Here is an 11,941-nt window from a genome sequence, read left to right on the forward strand (position 1 = left end):
CATCCTATCACCACTTGTGGAATTATACCACTGTATTTACATTGTTTTAAATTCTTCCAATCAATCCTGTTTCACTCAAATACTTAAGAATGGCCTTCCTGGTAGCTCTTACCCCCTCACCTTCTGTTCCCAGTGTCCCCATCAGGCTCCACTCCCTTCCTGCCTCTCTGACCCTGTCTCTTAGTGTTTCCCTCTCTGTTTTGTACATGTTGCAGTGTAATATGATGTGTTCCACATTTTATTTCACTCCACACCCCCTGCATTCTTCAACTTCGATGTGATCGAATTGTTTTGGTGTTTTAGATTTGGTTACCAAAGTCTTAGGATCACAAAAACAGTGAAATATTTGAATTACACTGTATATAAATGTGTTATTCATGTCTAAAATAAAAAAAAATTCATTCGGATTTTGAATAAAATAGGTGTTTATCACTCCACTTTCACCACAGCAGGGACTGAGATACATTAGGACTGAATAATGACTTCATATTACATACCAAGGTTCACGTGATGTGTACAAATACAAATTGAGCATTCAAACTTTTTTTCAACCATACATTTATTATAAATATGTTTTTTTCAACCAACTATTTATATAAATATAAGAAACTGGAAAATCTCACTATTTACAATATTGAACATCAGAACTTTCAACCAACTATTCATTATAAATGTCAAGACAGTGTCAAGGTCTTTGTCTGTCTTCCAAGACAGTGGGTCTGGCTGCTGTGAAGATGGGGGTGATGGTGCATGGGCTACTGTGTAGATGTGGGGTACAAGTGCTATACGAGACCTCCACGAGACCTCCTTGTTGGCTGGGTTGAAGGTGATGGCTGTGGTGGAGCCTTTGTGCTGAGGTGTATCTTGACCTGGTGGCAGCCGCAGATGGAGGTGGCAGCTGTAGTGATGCTGGTCTGCTGGTCCTTGGTGGTGATGGCTCTGGTGAAGGCCCTTGAGCCACAGTAGATCTTGACCTGGGGGCAGGCACAGATGGATGTTCTGGCTGCTGGATAAACGCCGCCTGTGGACCACTAGGCCCAGGCAGCTGTGAAACATCTCTGTAAAACAAATTAAAATGTAGGACAATAATTACAACTAATTTCAGTGAAATAAAGTTCAAGTAAAATGTTGCTCAAGCACAAATAACAATGCACACATAAAAAGAAAGTTTGGGAGGTTGGAAAGGAGTCTCTCTCTTTCTCTCTCACACACACACACAGGTATTTCCAGTTACTTTACATTCGGTATAAAATCACAGACACACAGTGGTGACTGGTCATTCGGGGTAGGTAGGGCACAGCCCCACCTAGTGTCAGCAGCAAGTATTACAAATAATGATTACAACAAAATGCAAAAATAAATAAAAGTATAAAATATATTTTAAGATCATGTTTAATCATCTGATTCGTCTCATTGCTGTTTTAGTCTGTGTTCTTCTAATTAGTGTCTACAGTGTGTGCCTATTGAGCTGTTTAGAGCCATGTGGGACAAAACCCGATCCTGCCCCTCCCTCTCACTGTCTAAGTGAACGGTGACTGTAAAAACTACACTGCGCATGCTCAGAGTATTGTCCTATTTAATGTGTGTGGCAACAAATAATGACCATAGGGGCAGTGAGCTGCCATCCCCACCATACGTCATCTCACATCATTCAGAGCTGATTGGCTGTAAGTATATGTGTGCCGCGAAAAGTGTGGTGTGTGAAGAGCAGACGAGAGATGCGTCCTAAAACCCGGAAGTAAGCTGCGCATGGGTTCCCTCCACAAAAAAGCAATGAGATTTCTCCATAGGATTTTAGAGAAAATAGCTCAAATCTCAGATCTGTGGGAAAGAAGCTGTTAGATAAATGCACGTTTTGTTCAGCAGGATAATATCCACATGTCTACCCTACTTTTATAATTTTCGAATCATAAATCTATCAACTAGTTTCATGATTGACTTTTGAAACTACAAGAAGATAAGGAGAACTTTTATAAAAAAGTAATAGAGATTTTTGTCCAGAGGGATAGGCAAATGGACTTCATCTTCAAGTCAAGGTAAGACAGCAATTTTATTGAAAATAGGATCTTACTAAGAGAGAACAATTCAATATTTAAATGATAAAATTACATTTATTTGGGTATCTTTCTGTTGTTTAAAATTAATCGAAGCATCAGACAAAAAAAGCTTTTGAAAATAATATTATATTTTGATTTAGGTCAAAATATAATATTTGTTATAGAGTTAGTGCCAGTGCCTCACCAGCCATGGACCTCACTGCAGCTCTATCAAAATCATTCGCATTGACCCAAATACACATTATGAGTTGTACACTGTTGGAAAGAGGATATTCCTAGCTTTCTAATGATATGAGGATTGTTTTTGTACTCCAAATATTAAGCGAAATATGTCACATAATGACTGTCACCGAGTAATCATTTTGAGAAAAAGGCCTTCAAAGTGTTCTCTTCTCTGGAATCCATCGATCTGATTGATTATTAGTTGAGCAAATGATCAAAATACTATGGAGGGAAGATATTTTCGTTTGGAGGGTAAGTGCGAGTGTGTGTGTATACGTGTGTGTCTGTGTGTGTGTGTTTGTGTAATTTTGCGTTTGTGTGTATTGTGTTTGTTGTGGAAAACACTCACGAGAAACACCGGCTGTGACGAAGTTACTCCGTTCTCCGCTTGTAATTATGCCGTTACAAGCTTCAAAGTTGTATTTATCATCTGAATTTGCCGAAACAAGTTTAATATTCTGAAAGCCAAGACTTTGTTTATTTGAAATCAGATGAAAACAAACTGTAACGGACCCTGCCGTGTTATTAGGGCCTGAGCACGTAGAGCAAAGAGCTATTGAAATCGTCAGTATTATTATTCTTCTGTTACCGGTTCTGCACTTTCGACCTGTTTTTGAGGGGGTTACGACACTATTCATGTAGCGAGATTTGGCAACGCCGCCAGGACCGGTGAAAATGTTAACATTCTGGATTCGATGAGAGAACATTTTTCAACTTGCTCTCTAGCGCCACCTGTGTAAATTCAGTGTTTCGAAAAATTTACAAAGTCGCAGCGTAAGTCTGACGGACCTGAAATTGTGCACACTTATCCGGGTGGAGCAGCTCTACATATTATCCTCTCATATCCCGAAGCTCCGCCTACTTTGATTTTTTTTAATTAGCATAATGTGAAAAACATTGAAATATTAAGTTAAATTCCAATTTCTTGATTTTCCAAACCAAACTTAGTGCACAGCATTAATGGAGGGGCAGACACATTACCATACAAAATGAGCACGAGGTGTGGAAAAATGTGGCCGACATCAATCAAAACGTATTAGCAAAAGGGTGTGGCCTACACATAAATGCTCACAATTCATCCAAAATGTATCCAAATATCACAGATTTCGGTGGATAGGTTCAGTGTGTCTTGGGGAATAGGCACAACAAACAATGTTCATTTCGAACAATAGGGGGCGCCAAAAACACAACTAATTTATATCTCAAGAACCGATGGACTAAAAAAATATATATTGTCATAGACATACTGGCAGGGTGAGTATAAACTGAGATTTAAAGGGTCGCAACCAATGAAAAATGTGGGCGTGTCCTATTCAGTTTTTTCTCGAAATCGAAGGGTTAAAAAATGTACCGAGCCATAACTAGGGGAGAAAATGAGTTACGGCCTTTAAATTCGGAACGCATGTCACAGCCCACAACCTTTTCCAGACTGTAGAAAAAAATCGGACGTTTTAGCAAATATGTCTCAGTAGCGCCCCCTATTGTGCGGTAGTCAAATATAGTTTCTTCGAACTACCCGAAACTTGGCACAGAGATTCCTCATGGAAATGCAGACATATTTCAAAATGGCTTCCATTATCTCCGTCCCCCATGAAGTCGGCCATTTTGAAATATGTCCATTTTAAGCGCATTTTCGCATACTTGTCCTAGGAAAATGATCGGAAAAATTTCAAACCAGGAAAAGATCAGCCCATATCCAATGTGATGCTAAATTGCGAATGAATAGTCGACTGCTCAAACGGGGAGCTCGTAAGCTAACGGAACATGTACCAATTTTGACGATTTAAATGCCACAAAATCGCTAAAATGACTTTCGGACGCAAAACTTGGAACACACGTCACAACCCACGTCTTTTTCCAGACTGTACAAAAAAAATGTACATTTTTGTACACCAGCTCAGTAGCGCCCCCTATTGTGCGATAGTCACATATAGTTTCTCCAAACTACCCCAATCTTGCCACAGACATTACTGATGGAATTGCGGACATATTTCAAAATAGCTTCCATTAGCCCCGCCCCCCAGAAAGTCGGCCATTTTGAAAAATCTGTGTTATTCATGCATTTTAAGCGCTTTTTCGCAAACACCTCCTCGGGAAAAGATCGGGAAAATTCCAGTCCAGGACAAGTTAAGCCCATATCCAATATCATGTTAAATTGCGAATAAAATAGTTGCTAGCTCAATCGGGGCGAACGTAAGCTAACAGAGAATGTACCATTTTTGACGATTTACATGTCTCAAATGACTCCAAACTACTCGCATATAATTTTCCAGATATTCACGAAACGCTGTATACACATTACTATTAGGATGGCACACAAATTTACCAGCAACAGCTCTGCTTATTAATTTCCCACATTAACCATAAACACCCAATACATATAAAACTCCTAAACAATGTATGGTGAAATGTTTTCCATCTTTGTTTTTCTATCTACGACTACAAACAGTATTTCCACTATAAGCACAACAGTAACACATCTTTCTATGCAATACAATAGAACAGTATGTGTTCACAGCCAATCCATGATTTAATGAGTATTTCCTTTGTGCCAAGAGCTGATTTAGTATATTGCATCAACGACCTTTTCAATTAAATTGACAATTCTTTTGTGTAATTAATAGTGTGTGAAACCAGGCAGAGTGAGTGACATGGTGTTCATTTCCACTATGCCAAAGCAGTTTACAGTTGCTGACGGTGTAAGGTAATATATATTGTAATTGTATGTAGCTGTGTTCAAAGGAGTACACGTTACAAGGCCGTGCGGGGGGAGCTGCCAGACCCAGATGTCCTCAAAGTCAGCGAGGTATACAAGGACCTCTCAGCAGACATCTCACCACGAAAAAAAAACGAATGGCTCACTACTCAACTCAATCTTGTGCACAGAGCCTATAGAACACATAATTTAAACCAGCAGGATGTAAACAGAGGAGAACAGCCGGTCTGATTTAGTGCCATGTGATTATCCTGTAATGAGTAACCTACACAGTGTTGATCGACTATATAAACAGTTCATTTATTGTCTCGATACATGTGTTGTGTAAGACATTTGAATCAATTTGATACGTCAATATTAAATGTACCTTTATTTTGAAAAACTTTATTGTGAATGACAAACCGGATGTCACATTTCCGGTATTTCCGGTTTAGGGAGAGACTTAATTCAGGTAGCTTGCCTTGGCTGTCTGTGTGCGCGAAGGTTTTGTCGTCAACAGACTCATTAAACTACCCACTTCTCGGTACATAGAAACCCTGCTCCACGGTCAAACGTGAGTAATATCGCAATTGGTGTGTTATACTGAAATGTGTTGACCTATACTTTATACTTTATTTATATATATGTATGCTTTTCATTGGAACACGCGGTGGGTGTGTGCAGTGCTAATGCTAATACCTAGCGCCACTTGTTTTGATGTACGTTTTTGTTGGTAACCTCGCTAGTTTGTATCTTTTAGTGTTGAGGTGGGCACCGTTAGATTCTGTGTCTCCTTGCGGTCATAAACAATGTGTTTGATGTGGAGCTAGGATAAGTAATAAGGGAGCTAGGAGTGATTTTCGGTGCAGTAATAGGTTAGCATTTTTCGCTCGGGGCTAATTCAGAGGCTCACTGTTAGCATTGTGTGTTTTTTGTGAAAAAATAAATGAAAAAGATCAGTTAAATTAGTTTTTTTCCCATTCTATGGATATAAAATATTCATAGTTTATTAAATATTAAGCTTCCTTAGACGTTGTTTCCTGAAAATGACGCGATTACGGGTCTGTGGGGCCTAAGACAATAACAGAGTATGTTTTATTTTTATTTTATTTATTTTTTCACAACAGTTGTATTTGGATGGAATGAATACCTATAGTGATAATACAAAGTAATAAAATGATTTTTACAGTGAAAACGTTCAAATGGAACTGATGGTTCCCAAATTACCCAGAGGTGAGGTGGACTTTATTTGTCTAAACCTCTCTAAAAAGGTCAAATTTCACTTGTTTTGCATCAATCTTGATACAGGGTACTTATTATATGTTATAGTTTGGATTCCTAAAGCTTTTAGTCTACTAAACTCATCATTCAAGGGTGGTTTTCACTATAAGTAATGTTTTTTTTTTAGGCGGACATTAGAATTTACATGTTTTTACTATGTTCCATCTCAATTTACTTTAAAATAAAAACATCTCTATTGTACGGTGGCCCTGAAGTGCAAGAAACCACAGCATTTCACAAAACACAACAGAATTTCACAAAACACAACAGCATTTCACAAAACACAACAGCATTTCACAAAACGCCACAGCATTTCACAAATCGCAACAGCATTTCAGAAAACACAACAGCATTTCACAAAACGCCGCAGCATTTCACAAAACACCACAGCATTTCACAAAATGCCACAGCATTTCACAAAACGCCGCAGCATTTCACAAAACACTGCAGCATTTCACATTGGACGGAAAGGGTATTCCTTAGGGAGAACACTTATTGTTTGTGATATTGTTTGTGGACAGAGCCAGCCAGAGAAGCACTGCTGTGATTGGTTGTTTTCGCTGCCAATCAAGAAATGACTTCGTGATTGGACCAACACATCAGCCGTTAGCTGTTAGCACACACTCAGAGCTCACAGCTCCTCATATCTGTTCAGAAACTGGACAAAAGTTAAAGATATGCAAAACACAGACTGTCTATGTCATGGTGAATACAGTCGCTGCTTTATTTATGTCTGTATAATGTTGTTGTGAGTGTGGACGGAGCAGCTACAGGTTAGTTTAGCCTGATCGATCCGATTCCGATTTACATGGAGATCCGGCCCGCCCCCTCTCCAGCGTCTTTTTTGAATCACAGGAGTAAACACAGAATTAATGCTTTATTAATTCATGGTTTTTAAGAGGCTTATCTCCATGTAAATACTATGGTAGACTACCCAGTTACTAAATCAGCCTACTATCACCTAAAGAACATATCTAGGATTAAAAGATTAATATCACAGCAGGATTTGGAAAAACTTGTCCATGCCTTTATCTTCAGTAGACTCGACTACTGCAATGGTGTCTTCACAGGTCTCACTAAAAAATCTATTAGAAAGCTGCAGCTGATTCAGAACGCCGCTGCTCGAGTCCTCACTAACACTAAGAAAGTGGATCACATCACTCCTGTTCTGAAGTCTTTACACTGGCTTCCTGTGTGTCAAAGAATATATTTCAAAATACTGCTGCTGGTTTATAAAGCACTGAATGGATTAGGCCCAAAATACATTACTGACCTCCTGCTAAACTATGAACCATCCAGATCTCTCAGGTCTTCAGGGACTGGTCAGCTTTCTGTCCCCAGAGTCAGAACTAAACCTGGAGAAGCAGCGTTCAGTTATTATGCTCCAAATATCTGTAACAAACTCCCAGAAACCTGCAGGTCCGCTGCAACTCTGACTACTTTTAAATCCAGGCTGAAGACTTTTCTTTTTGTCGCTGCTTTTAATTGAACTATTCATATCTTAAACTGCACTGTAACTTTTATCCATGTACTTTTTCTTGTAATGTTTAATTGAACTATTTATATTTTAGACTGCACTGTAACTTTTATCCATGTATTTTTCCTTAATGTTTATTTGATTAGCTTTTCTTTTTTAATGCTTAATGTCTTTCATTTTTTTTTTGTAAAGCACTTTGAATTGCCTTGAGTTGAAAAGTGCTCTATAAATAAACTTGCCTTGCCTTGCCTTACCCAATATTCGCATCGCTCTAATCGCTTGAGTTTCACCGCGGCTGTCAGCTGTGTTTGCTCCTGTCATTCAAACAAGACGCGCTGGAGAGGGGGCGGGAAGTATCTCCATGTAAATCCTATGGGAGATACCAACTACAACAAAATGAACATATTTGGCAGTGATTTAATTGTAATACACGTTTCAAAGTGATGCCGAAGTAACTAATACTGATAACGGTTAGTAAAAACCATGAATTAATGCTTTGACAAGTCTGCAGACAAGACGGCAGGCGAAAAGCTTTTAAAATGCGTGTTTTCAGAATGGAATCGGATCCATCAGGCTAAACTAACCTGTAGCTGCTCCGTCCACACTCACAACAACGTCATACAGACATAAATAAAGCAGCGACTGTATTCGCCATCTGTGGTTTGTACATATTTAACTTTTGTCCAGTTTCTGAACAGATATGAGGAGCTGTGAGCTCTGAGTGTGTGCTAACGGCTGATGTGTTGGGAGGGACCGGTTGGGACATATTGCGCTGTCGGACGTTGACCAATCACGAAGCGTCATTTCTTCACTGGCAGCAAAAACAACCAATCACAGCAGTGCTGTCTGGCTGGCTCTGTCCAATCATAAACAAGAAGTGTTCTCCCTACGGAATACCCTTTCCGTCCAATGTGAAATGCTGTGGTGTTTTCTGAAATGCTGCTGCGTTTTGTGAAATGCTGTAGCGTTTTGTGAAATGCTGTTGTGTTTTCATTTTAAGTCATACGCTAATATTAACCAATACACAGCTTCAATTATTACTTTACTTACCTTGACCACATAACAGCTGTATTGAAGGTTTGCTTTTTGATCAATAAACACAACAACAAAAAGCAAACTCCACTGGTATGGAACATACATGGCCTAATATCAAGAGGAGATGCGTTTATTGAGTAAACAAACAGTCAAGGGCAGAACGTCTGCACAACCCACTGCACCGCACGCCACGGTTAACCTGTTAAGCCGGCGGGGACCCTGTTTTTTTTTCCACGACACTGTGTCTCAGAGCATCTTAATATTTAAAAACCTATTAATGTGTTATACCAGATTAAAGAGAAGAATCTCAGCTAACTGACGATAAGAACTATTTTTACCGAAACAAAACAAAAGTCTCACAAGAAGCGTTAGCATTAGCCCTTAGCTAAAACGGGCAGATGCTACTTCCGGTGCTAACTAGCAAAAACGACCTTTAAAACTTAATGTTTTCTGCACAAACTACATATCATCTGAAAGCTGATACTCCACAGATTATTTTTGTTATAAGTATCATCACTGTAGGACACAAACTCACTGAGCTATCAGCCAGAACAGAGAAGAAAAAAAACAACAGTTTTCAAAACCATAACAATAAGTATGTCTTACCGTTGCTGTTTTGTGATCAAAGCTCTTGTTCAAGGGAATAAAAACGCTGCTTAAGGTTAATCCAATGTCTCTTAGTCACTTTAGAATTGTTCCTGATAATCTATCATTACATTCATGGCAGCAGAGTAGGTATAAAGTTTTGCAGTCCCGAGTTAATGCTGTCTCACGTGCTGTTTACGCAAACCTCTCTCTACTTGACGTAAGTGTTTAGCGGGACTTACTAACTGTCACTCGATTCTATTGGCTCCAACGGTTCAGAAAAGGTGTCAATCACCCAAATCGACCAATGGGTTCCAAAGATATGATCCTGCGTAGTATAAACTACGCCCGCTCCATTACGCATTACGCAGCCAGAAGGGAGAGCTTCACCACCGAGGCGAGCAGGTGCTAGAGATGCTAGCTGACGATAGCGGGGCTTTGATCATACCAAATGACTCTTCGTCGGATGATGAAGATCTCCTCCAGCCAGACCTGGATCCGGGCAGTAGTGACTCGGATGTTGAACTTCCACCACGGGAAAGGTATGTAATCTCTCTGTTTTTATATATATTACTTATGTGTTTGGTGGAACTGCGTCACAGTGCTAGCTTAGCCACGAAGCTACAGGAATGATTAGGCAAAATGCTAAATAGTTTTACTTGTCTTTTTGGAGTTACATTTTCTAAATGAATGGCCAGTGAATGAATATATACATGCGTTTACTTATTTATTTGGTGTAATATTATTTATTTATAGTCCAATATTATCCTTTTTATATATTACTTTTGTGTTTGGTGGAACTGCATCACAGTGTTAGCTTAGCCAACAGGAATGATTAGCCAAAATGCTAAATAGTGTTACTTGTCTTTTTTGAGTTACATTTTCTAAATGAATGGCCAGTGAATGAATATACATGTGTTTACTTATTTATTTGGTGTAATATTTCATTTATAGTCCAATATTATCCTATAAGTATAAGCCAGTGAATTAATCTAATCTCTTTGTTTTTCCACATTTGTTAGATGCAGCAGGACAAAGCCACACACCCAGAAGACTGTCAGGGAGCAGCTTGCTGCAGAATTGTTGGAGTTTGCTGAAGGCCCTGCTGAAGGACCTGCATCTCCACCACCCCCTCCTCCACCACTCACATGCATGCCCGAGTATTATGGGGAAGATGCAGTCCGGGACACGAACGTTTGCGAAATTACGAACGGCTCATTTCGGAGGACACGCGCGCATCTGCTTGACGCCGGGACGACCAGCGACCCTCCCCTACAGGCGCTCGGACGCGAAGGCCCGCCCACAACTGCGTGCACGTCTGTGACCGCAGTTTTAATCTATGATTACTATACTCTTACATTCATAATTTCAGCCGAAGGGAGGGGGGGCCGCGCTCCAGAAGAGCAGATTGCGAGTGAGAGGTGCCTGTCTTCGTCCCTTTACAAGCTTCAAAAATATATTTATCGTGTGATTTTGGAAATAAAAGTTTCATATTCTGAAAGCCAAGACTTTGTTTGTTTATAATCAACAAAACACCCGAACCCCGAAATAATAGTTTATTATGTAAATCCACGTTTATTTTTTAAATGAGCCGTTGCGACTTCCGACTGATTTCGATAGAGCGGGTCACATTTTGTCCCAAGAAAAAGTTCATGACTATGGATACAAAATATATATCAATAAACCTATTGTTCTTTTTCTCAGTATTCCCCACACATTGCCAGTAATATGGGATTAGTTTTGTATCGACTTTACTCTGAGATCTAGGAATATATAAATTTTTGTATTTATTGTAATGCAAATCTCAGAACTCTGAAACACGGAAGAGGATGAGGACCACATATGGATTTATTTTTTGGATCTGACCAAAACTGATTTTTTCTTTTGAGTAATAAATCAGAGTTCTTACTTAAATCTCAGATCTATGAAGAAGGTTCTGAAGGTTGTCATGAAAATAAATAAAATATATTTTAAGAAAAATCTGATTTCTGAGATTTCAAAAATCTGAAAAAAATGTTTAATTTTTGTATCAGAATTCTGACTTTCACTAGTAAAGAAAAAGTTGAGGTCCGACCAAAGTGATTTGTATCTGACTTTAAGTTTCACATTTCACCACATGTCCCTAACCCTCTTCCATAGACGCTTCTTCATCTCCATTTTTGGTATAAATAAATGCACTTGTGTTCACTTTCCCCCCGACTCTCTCAATAGGCGCATTCACACCGCGGTACTTTTCCCACAAAGGTTCATGCGAACCATGCAAACTCTTTAGTTCACATGAACTAAGTACAGATCACCGGAAAAAGTCCCTGGGGGTGGATTAGGCAAATGAAGCCGCTGACGTCACTTCTTCTTCTTCTGCTTTGGGTTTACTGGCAGGCCGCAAACCACTTCACGGCGAGTACAATCGGTGGTGGTATGCACCTTAAAGTTGCAATCCGCCAAAAACCGAGAGGAGAAGAAGAACCAAGATAAGAACAACAACACAAACTTCCGACCTCAGACATTATGGAGTTGACTGATGTTGTGGTTTTTGTGCTCGTGTTATACAGCCTTGTAACTGAGTTATTCAAGCCACAAAAGCAGATC

This window comes from Pseudochaenichthys georgianus, chromosome 18 (genome assembly GCF_902827115.2).
Source record: "Pseudochaenichthys georgianus chromosome 18, fPseGeo1.2, whole genome shotgun sequence".
In the NCBI taxonomy this organism is placed as follows: domain Eukaryota; kingdom Metazoa; phylum Chordata; class Actinopteri; order Perciformes; family Channichthyidae; genus Pseudochaenichthys; species Pseudochaenichthys georgianus.